Here is an 18,340-nt window from a genome sequence, read left to right on the forward strand (position 1 = left end):
GGAGAGAGACAGAGAGAAAGAGAGAGAAGAGAGAGAAAATGGGTGCACCAGGGTTTCCAGCCATTGCAGAGGAACTCCAGACACATGCACCCCCTTGTATATCTGGCTTATGTGGGTCCTGGGGAATCCAGCCTCCAACTGGGGTCCTTAGGCCTCACAGGCAAGTCCTTAATGCTAAGCCATCTCTCCAGCCCCTATATAATCTTTTCTAAATTGAGTCCTATATCTTTTTTTTTTAATTGATCTTGTTTACTAAATGACAGTATTGTAAAGAGTTCAATAGTAAAGAAATTAGTTTTCTCTTCCTGTGTTAAGTTAGCAAGCAACATGAAAGGCAGAATTATTTCTTTTTTTAAGGTAGGAGTTCAGTCTAGCTCAGGCTGACCTGGAATTCACTCTGTAGTCTCAGGGTGGCCTCGAATTCATGGTGATCCTCCTAACTCTGCTTCCTGAGTGGTGGGATTAAAGGCATGTGCCACCATGCCTGGCCCAGAATTAATTTAAATATTAGAAATGAATATGGTCACAGAAATTATAATAAATTCATTTTCCATATGTATGTGTGTGTGTATATATATATATATATATATATATATATATATATATATGTAAATACACTCTTATTTTGAGTCAATTATATGCATGCTAAATAGTTGATTTTATGATGCTCCAGATTTTATGTAATCTGTTCACAAATATAGAGTTCTAGGGGCTAAATAGAAAAATTTTTTAAATGTATTTTCTAGAAGTTGTAATTGTTATGTATTTTATTGAAAATATAAATAACACATTTCTCAATATGCATACATATTAATAAATTAGGATGGAATTGAATCTCTGGAAAGCAACCATTGCAATGGACGTTATTAGGTAGTTTTATAAGTTATTGATGATACATCGCTCTTTGAAATTTATGTTTTTATTTATTTAAGAGAGAAAGAAAGAGAGAAAAAGAGGTAAATAGAAAGAGAATGAGTGTGCTAGGGCCTCCAGCTGCTGCAAACTCCATGCACATGCACCACTTTGTCCATCTGGCTTATGTGGGTCCTGGGGATTCAAACAGGGGTCCTTAAGCTATCAAAGCAAGTGCCATAACAACTAAGCCATCTCTCCAGCCCACTATGTGAAATTTCTTTATGATGAAAAGCTGGATAGCAAATTAATAAAGTTGTCTTTTTAAAAGTATTAGAAAAAAAAACATTATGTTTAAAGTGTAACACTTAAAAATTGGCTCATATTTCCTATCAATGAAATGTATTTTTTCTATGAAAAACAATAAGGCAATGACTGTAATTCTCTAAGATAATATCAAAATAGTTAAAAAGTTTTATGTTAGTAACAACATAGAATCTTTCAGTTCTGAGTTATATTGCTATAACCTCAAGGCCTTATTCTCTCTTTTGTTCTCTTTTTTCTTCATTAAGTATATACTATACACGGACACTTCATGTTTTTTTTTTATTATTAATTAGTATCGTACTCAGTGAATACAGCCAAGTTGGTACCATTGTTAGCCTCCTCCATGTCCTACCCCCACCCCTTGGCCCCTCATTGTTAAGGAATATGGGTTATGCAATGTGGAGTTAGCCCACAGTTATGAATAGGAGGAAATGTCTTTGCGTATCATGACCCCAGGTGTGGATGCATCATGTTTTGATAGCATCATTCTCTTCTCAGCCTCCATTCCACTGAGGGCCCTCCTTCTTGGGATTGCTGGTATACCTCATGGGGTTGTGGATTATGAGTTGTGGGAGCAGCAGTCAATCATGGAGGTGGAGGTGGGCATTGCCTCTGAGTATTCCATCCCATCCTGTGGCTCTTACAGTCTTTCTACCCCCTATCTCACAAAATACCCTGAGCAGTGGCAGGTGTGCATTGTTTCGTTTTGTTTTTCAAGGTAGGGGGTCTTACTCTAGCTCAGGCTAACCTGGAATTCATTATGTAGTCTTATGGTTGCGTAGAACTCTCTGCTATCCTCCTAACTCTGCCTCCCAAGTGCTGGGATTAAAGGGCTGTGCCACCATGTTGGTAAATCTGCTTAATGTTGAGTTCCTAGGATCTTCTGGATCTCTGCTTTGGTATGTGTTGAGTATCCTCAGTGTCTGTCTCCTTCACCGTGGCCCAGGTTGTCAGGCTCACCATGGAAGCAACATTTGCTCATCTTGCCATTTCCTCTGTGGGTTCACCTGGGCCCTCGCTGATGTGCAAGCCATGGTTTATCTCCTGCCACGGAGTCAGCTATCTGCTCTTGTTTTGTTGATAGATTTGGGTTGTCCTTGGTTCTTGCTGCCTTCTGATGGAGAATGACATCAGGATAGGTTAAAGGGTATACACATTTTTTTTCTTTTTTTTTAATTAACCCAACTTTATTTACCTGTTAATGAAATCAAAATACACTAAGTGCACGCCTACTGTGTACATCTGTGCTAGACATGAATGCTAACTGCTGAACTCACATCTGAGTTAACACATATTCTAGCTAGAAAAGAAGGTGGCTAGTCAATCCATCAGAAACCTAATCACTAATTTCTGGTAACTTTTAAAGTCTCAGTTAACAAATGTCAGAATTTGTCAGGGCCTGGACAGCACTAACATGTGGTGTAAAAATAATGAGGGTTTTGCCTCCCCTTGTGCAGTGCCGATTCCAAAGCGTGACCTATACACCTCCATAAGGTTTCTGGTAGAAGAAAGCCACCCAGCTGTCCATTTTAAAAGGAAAAGCTGAAGTTCAGTAGAGTGGAAATCTGGGAATGGTGGTGCGCACCTTTAATCCCAACACCCAGGAAGCAGAGGTAGGAGCATTGCCATAAATTCGAGATCAGCCTGGAACTACATAGTGAATTCCAGGTCAGCCTGGGGTAGAGTGAAACCCTATCTCGAAAAACTTAAAAACAAAACAAAACAAAACAAAACAAAACAAAACAAAACGTGGAGCCTTGGCTAACCTGCTGGAGCTTAACTACAAAATGAGCAACTGATAAGAAAGGCGTCTCCCACAAACCCTTTTTCCAAGTCATTGGACAGCTCTAAAATGTTTGTTCATAATTTAAATACTTAGATAACTTTCAGGTTATCCACAGGATTGCTGTGGCTCGGTCTGTGACAGAGAAATGAGCAGGCCCTCATCCAGGCACAGTCTAGGCAGCACAGGGCTTCAGCTTGCGTAGTCTGCAGCCTGGCCTCTTCTCTTAAGGAACCGCTTCCTAGTTTTGATATCCACTTCACGCTCAGTTTGGCAAACTCTGCTGCTTTAAACAACTGCCAGGAAGGCTCCACAGAGTAGAGCAATGGTGTTCCAGGGATTGGCCGTGATCATATCCTGGACTTTCTGGATGAAGGGATCTTTCCACTCGAAGACCACAAAGGACAGCTGAGCACTTCTCTCTGCAGCTGGGCCTCTCTGGTCAATGTAGTTAATCACGCTGGTCTCTTGGGACTCTACTGATTCCTGCCCATCCTCCTCCTCAGTCTTCACCAGTGACATGTGGACCCAGGTGCGGAAGCTGCGGGAGAACTTCCAGCTGGAGTAGGCACCGTCACAGGTCTGCACGAAGGCTGCTGTGTCTGGGCTTTGCAGGAACTCCTGGAAAGAGGAGGAGAGGAGTTAGTCGATGGCACTGAAGTCCTTGCTGCTCTGGTTCAGGCGTATCTGCTGGAAGACCAGCATCCCTTTCTTCACTTCCTGGGGCCCCTGTACAATCAGGGCAGACTTCATGGTGCGACTGGAGAAAGGATGGGTGTAGTTGACCCTCTTAGTGGTGCAGTTCACATCTCCAGGCTGGCCAGGGTTGTCAGAGGTGAAATGACCTCATAGTATTGCCTACAGCTGAGCAGCTGGGCCTGACCTGCATCCAGGGCAATAAATAACCTGGGGCGTTGTAGTGATACACCTCCTTGGAAGACACGGACAAGACGGGGTGCTTGAGCTTCTCCTGGACGTCTGTGGTGGTCAGGTAGACCAAGAAGGCGGCCACGGCCACGAGCAGAGGGTAGATGACGATGAATGTTCCTGAGGCCGGCCCTGCTGAGGCGGATGGCGCTGGAGGTGGACTCGTGGTCCAAGCCTGTGTCACGTATAACTGCAGGGGAGGGACGGAGTGAGGGCCCGACCGCCCAGCTGGGCAGCAGCACTGGTGACGGGTCCTGCTGAGAGCTGGGCCTTTGAGATCTTCTTCCCAGAGGGTCCTAGGAATGATCAGGATTGGAGACCCACCAGCAGCACCGCCACCACGCCTGGACTCTGAACCTGTCGGACAGCCTCCTTGTCCCGCTTGTCTGACGGCTCCGGGCTCTCAGTGACCTGGTCCAGCTCCTCGCTCAGCTCCTGGTAGGACTTGGCGCTGTCCACCTGGATCATGGCACTGACCCGAGCCAAGGCGGACCGGGCACGCTCCGCCGGGGCACTCCTCTGCACAGCGCCACCGGGATACAAAATTTTAATTTAGATATTTGGATGGAGGTAGCCCCTCTTTTGGCAAAAAAAAAAACAAAAAACTAGTTGGATCTTGTTGGTGGAGACTATAATCTTGGTCTCCCTAGGGTTCTGATTTGGTTCCTTATTTTTCTCTTTTAACATGTCTTTTTATTAGCCATTTCTCTGTGATGGAAGGAAAAGGAATAAGTGACTTCTTAAGGAATGCAGTATAAAATGGAACTCTAATTTTCATTCATACAGTGAACTGAATTTAACAAATGCTGCAGGGCTGGAGAGATGGCTTAGCGGTTAAATGCTTGCATGTAAAGCCTAAGAACCCCGGTTCGAGGCTCAACTCCCCAGGACCCACGTCAGCCAGATGCATAAGGGGGCACACGCATCTGGAGTTGGTCTGCAGTGGCTGGAGGCCATGGCGCACCCATTCTCTCTCTCTCTACCTGCCTCTTTCTCTGTCTGTCACTCACAAATAAATAAATAAAAATAATAAACAAAAAAATTAACAAATGCTGCATGTTATTTCTTTTAGGAACTATGGTATAGCTTACATTAATGTCTCCTGTAATAGTAATTCTAAAATGTTCAGAGAAATAAAATGTGAAGTTTCTTTTTCAAAACAAAGCATTTGTCTCCAGGTAAGGTATGAGAATAAGATAATTATTAACCTAGAAGAATTGAAGAACACCTCATTGTAGGCAGAAAGAGAAATAAAAAGGACAAGGTAATCTACATTTGGTATGGGGAACAGCAGTCAATAGCTCAACTCAGCTCAAAATTTAGTCAGAAAGTATTCTCTGACTTTGGTATAAAGTGGTATGGTATGTGTGGGGGTCTTTTCTTATCTTCTGAAAGTTAGAGAATACTTCCTACACTAAATTGTAGGAACATGACATTAACAGAAATAGATGATGATAACATGAATAAATAAAGTAAAAACTGAATAGGTAAAATTAAAATAAAATATAATTGACAGTTAAGATGGGTTGGGATATATGTAACAAGAAAATGTCATGAAGCATAGTTATATAAAATCTAATTATGTGAAGGGAAGTTTCCTGTGTCAAGTTCATCATATTTCATGAGAGTTTAGATTAAATTTTAGATAAGAAAAAATACAGGCTGAGGTGGTGGCTCAGTAATTAAAGGCACTTGCTTACAAGCTGTCTGTTCCAGTAAGATCCTCTGCATTACCCATAAATAAAGGCACAAAGTACACATGTCTGCACTTCTTATGTGTACTAGTCAAGGGGAGGGGGAGCCAGCCAGGAGAACAAGATAGTCTCAAAAGAAGGAGGAAGGAGAAGAGAAATACCCTGAGGTTGTCCTCTGACCTCCACATGTGTTGTGGCATGCGTGCACCCATATAGACACACAACTTCATACACATACACAAACACATATGCAAAATGAATAATAATAATGATAACATAATAAAGTGATATATAAATATGATAAATCACCATAGTAAAGCCCTCCAAATAGTAGGTTATACATTTCACAATAAAAAGTATATTTTAAATGTAGGTAAATTTAAAGGTTTCATTATAAAACACTATCATAATCCATGTACAACATTATATTTTTATAGTATAATCACTACCTGTTTGTTTTCTGTTCTTTTCTATTTATTATTTTCAAAGTTATAATAATTTATTTTTCTCACCTGAATATGCTTTAAATAAAATTTACCCTAATTTGTAAGGCATCAATTACTTACAAATATGTTATTAAAAGTATGTTTGTGCTGTTAATTTTCTGTCTATCTGAATACTTTCTCAGGAAAGATTCTGAGAATTTAATTACCATGTTAAAGGTTAAAACATATGTCTCAATACATACAGCCAATCATATTTTGAAAAATTTGTGCCAACTTAAAATGGTGTGAACAATGTCTGATACTTATAGCAATGCTGTATCCTAGGCAACATAGAATGCCATGCTATGCATGGTTAGTTTAATAGGTGAGAATCAGAACCACGTTTTGATACTAAAAGATTTTTTCTGATGGTTAAGTCTCATGTTAGTAAGACATAGTGTAATTTTATGACTATGTGGGCAATATTATCTTTTCATTGATTAGTTTTCTTCTTGGACTATATCTTCACTGTCAAATATAAGAACCAGATCTCATTGTATTCATTTATTTCCCTTCTCTTGTTATGGTTAAGATTGGGGATATTCTTTGAAAGTGAAGATTAGAAGTACTTCTCTCTCTTTCTCTGTCTCTCTCTCTCTCTCTCTGTGTGTGTGTGTGTGTGTGTGTGTGTGTGTGTGTGTGTGTGTGTGTGTATGTGTTTAATCCAGTTGTAGAGGGTTAAATGGAGCCAGTGTAAATATAGTAGGTCCAAAAACCCAGTAACTTGTAAATACTGCCAGGTTTACAGATGTGATTAAGAATCTTGACAGAGGAGATTACGCTGGATTAACTGGGTCACTTCTAGATCTAATCAGAGTAAATAAAGTAGAGACTGAGGCAGGTTGAAAGACATCTACAAGATGAACGTAATATGATATGTATTGTCAGACACTGATTCAATGATCTAAAAGCAGGTCAACAGATGGCCACAGCCCCTCAGAACTGAGATAATAGGGAAAAGCTGTTGTCACTAATCCAGTAGTGGAAACACAGTTATTCCAACACTCTTACTCTGACGAGCTTAAAACCTTCTATTTATTTATTTTTTTTACTTATATATGGTGGTGGTGGTGGTGTGTGTGTGTGTGTGTGTGTGCGCACGTGCGTGTATGTATGCATGGTGAATGTGGTGTTGGCCAATGTTTATGCCCAGGAGGTACTGCATGTACCCAACTATGGAAGGGTGTGCTTACCCGTGGTGGCCAAAACAGAATGTCACGTCTTGTGGCATCGCTTCTCCCTCCACCTGCTCTTACTTGAGCAGGAGTCTCTTCCTGACCCTAGAGTCTGCGGTTTTCCCATGAGCTCCAGAGCTTTAGGGATTCTCTAGTCTCACTCCCTTTATGGGACTGGGGTTGCAGATGCACAAGGCCATGACCAGCTAGTTATGAGAGTCCTGCTTGGGGTGCAACTTCAACAGTACCTCAGGCCTTCCCAGTTCCTTGTGATCTTAACTGCTAGGCTACTGCTTGTAGCACAAGACTGTAGAGTTTTAGCTGCCAAAACTTTGAAGGAATGATGTTTTTTTTTTTTTTTTTTTTTTTTTTTTTTCTTTAAGCCATCAAGATTTTTGATCCCTGCTACATCAGCCATAAAGATCTGATTGACTACTTACTGGTAAAATGAATTTAAACTGGGCTACCTTTTGTTCTTATTTGACTGCATAAGGTGCTATATTTATGTTAATATATATTTCTCACAAATAAATTTCCTATGTATGTAATGATTAGTTTTTGGTCTAAATTTTACTGGATTTAGGAATGCCTAAAGTATTAGTAAAATATAACTTTTTATGTGTCTGCAAAAATGATTTCAGAGAAACTGTGGCCTGGATATCGCTTAACTTGGTGAAGAAGATCTTCCCTCAACACGTGTGCCGCTGTGTAGGACGCTACTGTCATGCTGGGAATAAAACAACAGAAGTTGACAGCGAGCTCGGCTTCCCACATCTCATACTTGTCACGAATGGGTGTTTTTCTGCTGATGTTAACCATGAACATCCGACCCACATTCTCCATTTTTCAATACGGACCTGCCTCAATTTATCCCTAGGGAGATTTTAGTCCTTAGGCTTCAGACGGGGGCTTTTTATCATTTGCCTCATAGTTGTGGGGTTTGTGGCTTTTTGGACTGAGCAGCAATGAGATTTCCCGGCTCTGCAGTCTGCAAGTGGTCATCGATTCTTGCACTCTAATCCCAGGACTGTTGTGTTGCCTCACTTTTCCTGGGGTGGGAGGAGCAAATAGCCCTTCACCACTTATGGGGAACTAACTCCAGGCCAAGAAACAATGCCACACCTTGTATTTGGTGGAGGGATGAGATCACCGGGGCTAATCTGAAAATGGCTTAGAGAGTACCTACAGAATCAGACGCAAAGGGATCTGCATCCCTGAAAAGTCCATGCAGGATGGGTGATGACGAGTCATGAAGTTGATATCCCTGGAACTGCACCATTTCCAGACAGCTTTGCAAAAGTCCTCTGCCCCCTCCCCAACACCTAAATAGCACACATGCACATTATAAGCCTCCCTCAAAGCAGGAATGTTTAATTCAGAATTAGTTGCTTTCTAGGACAATCTAGCAAGTGCCCTCTTATAATTAGGTGCATGCTCTACTTTATGGTTTTCTGAAGAACCCTGGTAATGAAGCATTATGATCAGTAGGTAGTTAATGTCATCACACTCAAAATATATATTGGCTTTAACTGTATTTTAGCAATATTTACATGTGGGACCCTTAGGAGGTGAATAGACTACAAGGGACTCCACTCTGTCTTTTAGGATTGGTCATGTTACCAAAGGGTTAGCTCTTATTACCTTCTGCCTTAGCAATGGCTACCTATACGAAGAAGGTACTTGATAGATGGAAAATCCTTAGTCTTGGACTTGCCAGCCTCCACACATGCAAAGCAACACATTTCTGTTCATGTTAAAATATCCAGTCTCAAGTATTCTGTTGTAGCACAAAATAATAATAATCAAATAATAATAATAATAAGACACCAGCTTTCAGACAATTATTAATGACTAAAGAGCTAAAATCATGTGTCAGTGAGATAAGACAAACAACAAACTGCTCACCTTGCATTAAAGGGATATAAACTATACTGCATTCCCAAAGCAGTTTCAAAATGAAAAAAAAAAAAAAACACTTAAATATAGATGTGTGAATATGCTCCCTCTGCATTTAAATTGGAAAGATATTGAAAGTCTATATTATGCTTTGAAAAAAACGCTTGTTTTATCAAAATATAAATTTAGGTCATATTTATTTTAAACAGCTTGTGCACATTGTTTTATGTCACATTTAGCACATTTTTATGTAATCTTTTAAAATCACTCCTTTCTCCACAGAAAAGAAAATTGTAGATGTTTTCTGCTTCTTGGTATGTATAATAACTTCTAATGCAGAACAATTTTTCCATATGTAGAAATGATAGCCTTGTCATCTCTGAAAATGATGAGAATATATTTATTTATGTGGTGTGACTTTTCAATAAAAGGTATAAAGACACATTTCTTCAGTCCATACAGCACTGGCTAACAAAGTAAAAGTTCTGTTTAAGTCTAGCTTGGTGAAATAATGACTAAATAACATACTTACATGAGTCATGGAGAACTATATAGCCATTTAGTTACCTTTCCCAAAATTCCCAGCTCATGGGTAGTTGCCCCACTCAAGCCCCAATCCATGCAAACATTCCACCTCCTGTGTAATATATTACAAGCCCCTGGGTGCATGCTGGGATAGAGGTAGCATCAATCTTAGGGGAGTGCTTGGTGATCATAGAATTTTCCTTATTATTAGAATCAACCTAGCTGTATTGTTCTGCTTATTCATCACCATGACTGCTGACCAAAACTTCAGAAATCTCCACAGGAGCTTGTATCAGTAATGAATAATCAGCTCTCCTCTGTGAGGAACCATTTTCAGTTCTATACTACGTCGAAGCATGGCCTGGTAGAAAGAATACTATGCAAAACAGACAAGAGCCTGAGTTTCCACCTCTGCCTCCACTCTGACAGGAATCAAGAGTAAGGTAACTCTCATTTTGTAGATAGCTAGTGGGGGGTTACAGGCCCCAAAGGAATGGACTGATACTCTGCATGCCCCGATAGATCCAATGTACACAGTGGGACCAAGAGAACTGACTCCTGGAGCTGAAATCCAAAAGCCCTAACTCATACTGACCCACTAAACTATCAGTTGGTTAATCATTTCTGGCAGAGGACTATGAACTCATCCATGCCTACAAAGTAACTGCTTCATATACTATCTCATCAACCTATCAAAAGTCCCAACATACATTCAAGTAACCCATCCCATCCACCCACACTTGATACCTAATTTACTTTCCTGTTTCCCAGCTCAGGAGCTTTCTCCTTTACTTTCTTTTGTAAAATCAAACCTCAGGTGAGTTGATTTCTTGCCATGTCTCTACTCACCATCTGCACTGAGCATTCTTTGCAGGTTACAAAACAAGAACATCTTACATGCAAATGGGGAAACTCAATTTTTTTGTAATTTAAGGGTGTGGTGGTTTGATTCAGGTGTCCCCCATAAACTTAGGTGTTCTGAATGCTAGGTTCCCAGCTGATGGAGATTTGGGAATTAACGCCTCCTGGAGGGAGTGTATTGTTGGGGGCCGGCTTATAGGTATTAAAGCCAGTTTCCCCATGCCAGTGTTTGGCACACCCTCCTGTTGCTGTGGTCCACCTTCTGTTGGCCAGGGGTGATGTCCACCCTCTGCTCATGCCATCGTTTTCCCCTGCCATCATGGAGCTTCCCCTCAAGCTTGTAAGCCAAAATAAATCTCTTTTTCCCAGAAGCTGCTCTTGGTTGGGTGATTTCTACCAGCAATTCGAACAGGACTGCAACAAAGGGGATTCCAAAACCTTAAGATCCTAAAGTTGGGATCTATAAAAAACAGATATAACTTCATGTACTTATAGAGTTATTGTGTGTAAGACAATGACTGGGGCAGGATAAAAAGGGAAAAAAACAATGAAGATATGAAATTGGAAAGGAATCTCTCATCATCAGAGGATGGTTGATGTCTATCATTAGCTGAGAGACAAAAATTTCAGCACAGCTAACATAATTTACAGTGAAGATTCTTTTTCATAGAGCTATTTTAATTAATGTTAAATAGTAATAAATCATACTTATTTCCAAAGGGTTTGTGACCTTTGTGTTTAAGTTTACTCTTTTCCTAGGTATAAGCCTATAAATTTCTGATACTCTTACAAACAAGGTTATGAACTTTGATTACAATTAAAATATATTTCTCTACCTTTGTAACTACATGTATTATAAGTCCTTCTACCCTTCTGACCAAGGATTTATCTTGTCATCAATATGTTCTCCTATTTGACTTCAGGAGCTAATCTATGATCTATAACCTCATGCACAAAAAAAGAGCACACTTGAAACCCTTTATATAATGTAATTGCAAAAGCAATCAAACTAATATATAAGGCTATTAAATACCTGAGGGATTTTTTCCCCCCTCTGGATAAGTCACAACCCATGTCCTGAGTATGGACTGTCCTTTCCCTAAGTGCCCCAACCCTCTCTTAGTGTTCATGTTTAAATCGGTGGTAAAGCTGGCTCTCAATAACCTCCTAGTTTACTTCATGGTGACTGATTCTGGAGTTCTCTTCCGTGGTTTACTCAAGAAGACAAATCCCCCACAACACAGAATGTGTAAAAGAACTCCCCAGGTGGCTGCTCCCAATTCCTGACGTTGCTGACATTGACCTTGTGACATTTTGAATAAAGCCACATTATGAAGTATCATTTAAAATAAAATAAAAGGACTTGAGAGATTGCTCACTGGCAATTCCTCAGCAACCCACTTAAAGCCAAATGGTCATCTCTTTGTAGAGGCAAGAGACTGTCATATCCATGTCTGTTTGTTTGCATAACACACAAACATACAGCTGTGAAAATAAGTGAATTAAAGTAAATATAAAGCTGTTTATTTGAAACTACCTTAAACAAGATGTGAAGATCCCCCTTGGACATCGTGGCATGTGTGCAACTATATTCATTCACATGAACACAATACATATAACACACACACACACTCACATACACACACTTACAAATAGAAATTAATTAAAATTGATAAAATAGGTGTTGATTTATGAAAAAACAATGAGCCTGTTCAAAGGAAATATAGGGCTGGGGAGATGGGTCAGTGGCCAAAGTTTCTTGCTTACAAAGCCTACCAATCTGAGTTTGAGTCCTCAGTGCCCACATAAACAAAGTTAACACATGAGTCTGGAGTTCATTTTCAGCAGCAAGAGGCCCTGGAATTCCCTCCTCTCTCCTTCCTTTTTTGGTCTCAAATAAATAAATAAATAAATATTACACACACACAAACACACACACACAGGTGGGGAGACTTCTTTAAAATAACTAAATGTAATCTTTTATCCTTTTGTTGTTGTTGTTGTTGTTTTGGTTTTACAAGGTAGAATCACATGACGTGGAATTAAATATGTAGTCGCAGGCTAGCCTTGAATGCACAGTGATTTTCCTAACTCTGCCTCCTTTGTGTTGGTATTAAAGGAGTGTACCACCACACCCAGGAACATGTCATTCTAGACAAGTTTACTTCAGATTTGTGCTGACTATAGTAGTTTATCACTGTATACAAAAAGTATATAGTGTATCTAGTAACAAAGTACTGATTAAGTATATTTAAAAACTCTGTGTATAATAATGAATATTATGAATGTTCCTTGGTTCTAATAGCAGACACTTGCACAGCAAACACTTCCATGTGAAAATATGCATTCTTATTCTCAGAATAATCTTTTCTTGGATAATATCATGGCACAGTCTTTTACTACCTCTGGATCTTCATACCCTTGTGTCAAACCTCATACAGACTTTTGTCATTTATCTAAATTAAGTACTCTATCTCTCAGAATGTTATCCACACTTTTGCTTATTATTCTCATATAAATCTAACATCATCTGTGTTTTATGTATTAATCTACATGTTGCATATATTCTTGTAAGATAATGCAATAGCTACAGAGGCATAACAATTACTGTTATTATTTTCTTGTCATATACTATATTAGGCTACACGTGTGGAGTGTAGGTGGAGCACAGGTATAGAGTCTGTGGATTGGATATGGAAAATGATAATATTTTTATTAATACAAAGCAGAAACAGAGCTTTCTTTTGGTCTTCCAAGTTTGTGTGTCATCATCCAAGGACACTCCGCTATCTCTCAGTTAACAACGATTTGCTCTCAACCAGTTTCCACTCTTCTCAGAAGACCCCTCACCTACCAGCCGTGCACAGTTCACTTTGCTATTACTGGTAATGAACTTTGAATAATAAAACCCTCATGCACACACTTGCAACTCATACATCTAATTATAATGAAGTGAACTGTTGGCAAAGGGGGCTTCCAAGAAGGAACCAACAAGCATGATTATTTCTGAAGTTTGTCTCTTTGGTTTTCAGTTAGCTATTGTGTCTTTAATTCTCCTACAAGTGGCCTTGCATTTTGGTACTTCACTCTGATTGCATATGTCCTTGTCTCTCTGAACTTCCAATGTGTATGTGTATATTTATGAGCACATATGTATTGCAGGATACATGGGCCCGTGTGGGTAGGCAAGAGGAGGTTGGTCATTCTTATTAGAAGCTGTCCAAGTTGTTGTTGGCAATGTTGGTTTGAAGAGATGGTTTCACATTGTCTTGGAATACATGGATTAAACTAGGCATGCTAGCCAAATCTCTCTAGAGATACTTCTGCCTTTTCTCTCTAGTGCTTGGGTTACACATGGTTGGTGTTACCTGGGTTCTGGGGCTCAAAGTCAGGTCCCCATACTTACATGACTAGTACAGTATTAACTGATCTAACTCTTCAGCTTCTCTCTGTGTATCGTATAATCTACTTATACTGATGCTAGTCATTTTGTGTTAGAGCTCACCCCAGTAGATATATTTTAATTAAATTATCTCCTTATTTAAATGACATCTCCCAAAACAGTAAGATTCTTAGTACTACAGGCTGGGTTTCAACATGCACATTTTAGACGAACACAATTACATTCATACCAGTGATCTTATTTTAGGTATTTCCAGATAGTCGAGAAATCTTATAGCAGGCTACACATTACTTGTTAGTCTATGTTTATCAGTTAACCATATGTCTCAAAATCTGAGTCCATTTCTTATTCTGGGTCAGAATGGAATTCAGAGTCATCCAACTCCCATCAGTTTAAAAATTAGGTTAACTTGGATGAAAAGGCCTCTGAAATGATTTGTCAGGAAATATACTGTTTTTAACACATCTCACTAAATGGCCCAAATATTGTGATACCTGAAGAGCATGTATAGTGATTGTCACACTTCTGTTTCTAAAGACAGTGGATATAAACTCCTCCTTTGTATCCTGACACTTTGTTCTTCTACTTGAATAACATATGTAGCATGAATTTGTATTAAGGATAAAGTGTGAAAATAAAGCATCCTTGATTATGTTCCCTGGAGGTATTCAGAGGATCACTGAGGAGCTCTGAACTAGGAAGCAAAAAAGTAGACCATACATCATTACACAGATCATTCAGAGCTAAACACATAACTCAAGTGAGTCAAATAAACTTCCACTTACTACATAACCCAATGCCTAATTAATGGAAAGAGTGTTGTTGCAGCTTGGCTGAGATTTGGATATATTATGCCCACCAGGAGGCTCTCTAAATATTGATGCTTATGCTTATATAGTAATGTTACTCTCACTTTTGTTTAAAGAGTCCTCTCTCTTTTTCAGATGGCTATGACTTTGTGAGAGACTAAAAGCTCATCAAGGTGCTAAGCAGTGACAGTGGAGTGTTCAGCACTCAGAGCCATAGCTATTACACTTGCCAAGACTCGGGGAACAATGCAAAGAGGCGATGTAATGAATATAAGAGCCAAAGAAAGAGGAGGATCGTTTTGATATACTGTCTTCCAGAAACAATGATGCTATTGCATTCATGGCCTCACAGTAGATGATGATGCATACCCACATATATGGTGTGCAGGTGTATGTACAGAATATATATGAGACAGAGACAAAACATTAAGGGACTACTTGGAAAGAATAAGATTCTTGGTGGAGGGAGAATAAAAAAGGGACAGACAAAATAGGTTTTTGTGAGGATATTATGATCTGGGTATATTGTACATAAAAAGTTAAGGTTGTTAATATTGTTTTAAAAATGTGATTTTTAGACTAAGAGCCTAAACAAGAGGATAAATGTGAGTAGATATTAATGCAAATCTACAAGTAATAGTCTCATGGAGCAAAAGAAGGAAAAAGTCCAAGTGAGAGCTAAAGAATATTTGATTATCAAATAAGTGTACACTTGAATACGGAGGTTTCTGCCTGAGGTAGATAATACCCTAATAGTTTTGACTTTGTGAAGGTCAGACAAGTTGTTGGCTTATGTTGTGGTCTGATTTCCATGTGGGAGCACTTGTAGAGAAGAAAACTGGAACTATGCAATAGTATTTTAGGTACATATTATAATAATTTCTTGCATGGGAAGCCACACCCAAGAAAGTGAAAGTTCATTAAAATACTCTTGCAGTTTATTTATTGGAGAAACAGAGAGAGAGAGAAAGAGACAGAGAGAGAGAGAGAGAGAGAGAGAGAGAGAGAGAGAGAGAGAGAGAGAGAGAGAGAGAAAGAGAGAGAGAGAATGGGCATTCCAGGGACTCCAGGTTCTGCAAACTTAGTCCAAATGCATGTGTCACCTTGTGCATCTGGCTTATGTGGGTCCTTGGGGAAAATGAACCTAGGTCCTTTAGCTTTTCAGTCATGTACCTTAACCACTAAGCCATCTCTCCAGCCCAAGAAAGTGAGTTTTGTTCTGATGCAAGAACTAATGCTGGCTGCTTGACAAAGTCTATTCTGTTCTTGTGTTCTAGTCTTTTCCATGGTGCCCTGTGTTTCCTGTTGTTCCTCAGTGTGACCTTAAATAACTTCCCACATTCTCCTTCAACCAGGACATGCACATCCCAAGTTTCTCATAACACCCCTGAGCATGTCCATGCCTCATTGTATATGAATGTCATAACTTAGTAAGAAAAGGTATATAGACATCATTCTTGTTTGTAAGTTATCTTCCAAAAGAGAAAAATACCTAGACTTATGCATACTGGATTATTAGGAGAGACAGCCAACCGAAGTCTCTGAGCAGTCATGGAGAGATGACTTAGCAGTTAAAGTGCTTGCCTATGAAGGACCCAGGTTCAATTCCTCAGTACCTATGTAAGCCAGAGGCACAAGGTGACGCAGGCGTTGGGATTTCATTTGCAGTGGCTAGAGGCCCTGACATACCTATTTTCTCTTTTCCTATCTGCCCCTTTCTCTCTCAAACAAATTAATAAAATATTTTTAAAAACATTCGGAGCAGAAAACAGTTTCTGTCTGTGGTGATTCTTATGTTGTGGCTGAAACTGATCACCAGACCAGAAGCAGCTTATGGGAGTTTATTTTAGGTTTTAATCTCTAGGGGAAGTTTCTTTCTGGTGAGAATCACATGAAGGAACAGAGGCTGAGCCCCCCCATCTTGTCAGCAGGGAAATTGCAACAAGCAGGAGTACTCTCTAAGCACCCACTGGGTGGGATTTATAACCCTCAAGTCCTGCTCCCAATGGTGTCTCTCCTCCAACAGGCTCCACCTCCTTCACCCTCAAAAGGCTTTACCATCTGGTGATTGTGTAGCTTAATCATAAAGTTTTGGCATATCACATTCAAACTCCCATGCTATCATTCTCAAAACAATTTCTTTTCCACGGGTTGATTTTTTTTTTCTTGCATTCTTCATGTATCAGGTTAATTTCTTGAGATCTCACCATGTATCACATTCAGAAGTCTATAGCTCCTCCCTTCATATACAACACAATCTTTCAAACTAGGATATATGATTTTCATTCCATGAATGGAGGATTCTTGAAAGCTTAATTAATCCAAGACTTTTAGGTCAAAATTGCTCTAACTGGAACAAACAAAATGCCATTTGCTAATCTGAGTTAGATTTGTGGCTTGAGTTACACATTTGGTGTGGACTTAATGTAAATACAATCAAAACAGAGCTAGTGCTTTCATCAATTTCTTATTCTTGGGACAAAATGCATCGCAGCAGTGTAGGCTTGGCAGAAGAAGCCAGTCACATTCAGCGCAATGGGGGAGCAAAGTACTATGCACACTGCTGGTTAGGCAGCTGTCCCTTTTATATTTAATCCAGGACCCAGCTCATGGAAATATGTAATCCACAGCAAAGGTAGGTATTCCCACCTCAATTAACCTTACACATAGCTAGTTTTATTGATTTATTTAAAGGAATAAATCCTATGTATTTGGTCTTTGGAAATGATCGCAGATGAATACAACTGATATAATATAAACCAACCCACAGTTTGCACATTGACCTCCTATTCCTCAAAAAGAAGCACTCTGTAGTGCATTTTCAAAAGTTAGAGTAACTAAAACAGCATTAAAATTTTTTTTTGTTTATTTCATTTATTTATTTGAGAGTGACAGAGAGAAAGAGGCAGAGAGAGAGAGAGAGACATTTTTAAAGATTGAAAGTTGTTGAGTTGGAGAGATGGCTTAGCAGTTAAGGCACTTGGCTGTGAAGTCAAAGGATCTTGGTTCATTTCCCCAGGACCCACATAAGCAAGATGCACAAGTTGACACATGAATCTGGAGTTTGTTTGCAGTAGCTGTAAGCCCTGGCCTGCCCATTCTCTCTCTCTCTCTCTCTCTGTCTTTCTCTCTCTCTCCCTCTTTCACTCTCTAAAATAAATAAATAAAAATAAAAAATATATATTTTAAATAGGTTGAGATTTGTCATTGCATGTGTGTTATCTTAACACAGTTTGGTTTTTCTAGGAAGTAAAGTAACACACGCATAGTTTCACATTCCCAGCTAGACAGTTAGAGGGGGTTATGGATACTTACTAAATACTTATGGGATGAATAAACATTGAGAGGAAGTTGAAAGTTGAGAAGAAAAAGACAAGTAGGGGATGTGATGCATGTTATTAACATGATAGTTTCTAAATTCTGCCAGTGCCCCTCAGAATGCTATTATGCTGATACATAATGATACTAGTTACAGCCTCACTGCTACTACTTCTTTTTTTCAGCTCATCCAAGCAGTGTTCAAAGGCAAGAACTGCTTTAAGAGACCCTGAGAAATGAATCATGGTGCCAAGCCTTCCAAAACACATGGTTTAATTACACTGA

General features: G+C 39.4%; 1 pseudogene; it reads right to left on the reverse strand.

The window, feature by feature from the left end:
• Positions 1 to 3,154: 3,154 nt before the first annotated feature.
• Positions 3,155 to 4,357, reverse strand: LOC101596371 (annotated as a pseudogene).
• Positions 4,358 to 18,340: the final 13,983 nt, after the last annotated feature.

The sequence above is a fragment of the Jaculus jaculus genome, chromosome 9 (genome assembly GCF_020740685.1).
Source record: "Jaculus jaculus isolate mJacJac1 chromosome 9, mJacJac1.mat.Y.cur, whole genome shotgun sequence".
NCBI lineage: Eukaryota > Metazoa > Chordata > Mammalia > Rodentia > Dipodidae > Jaculus > Jaculus jaculus.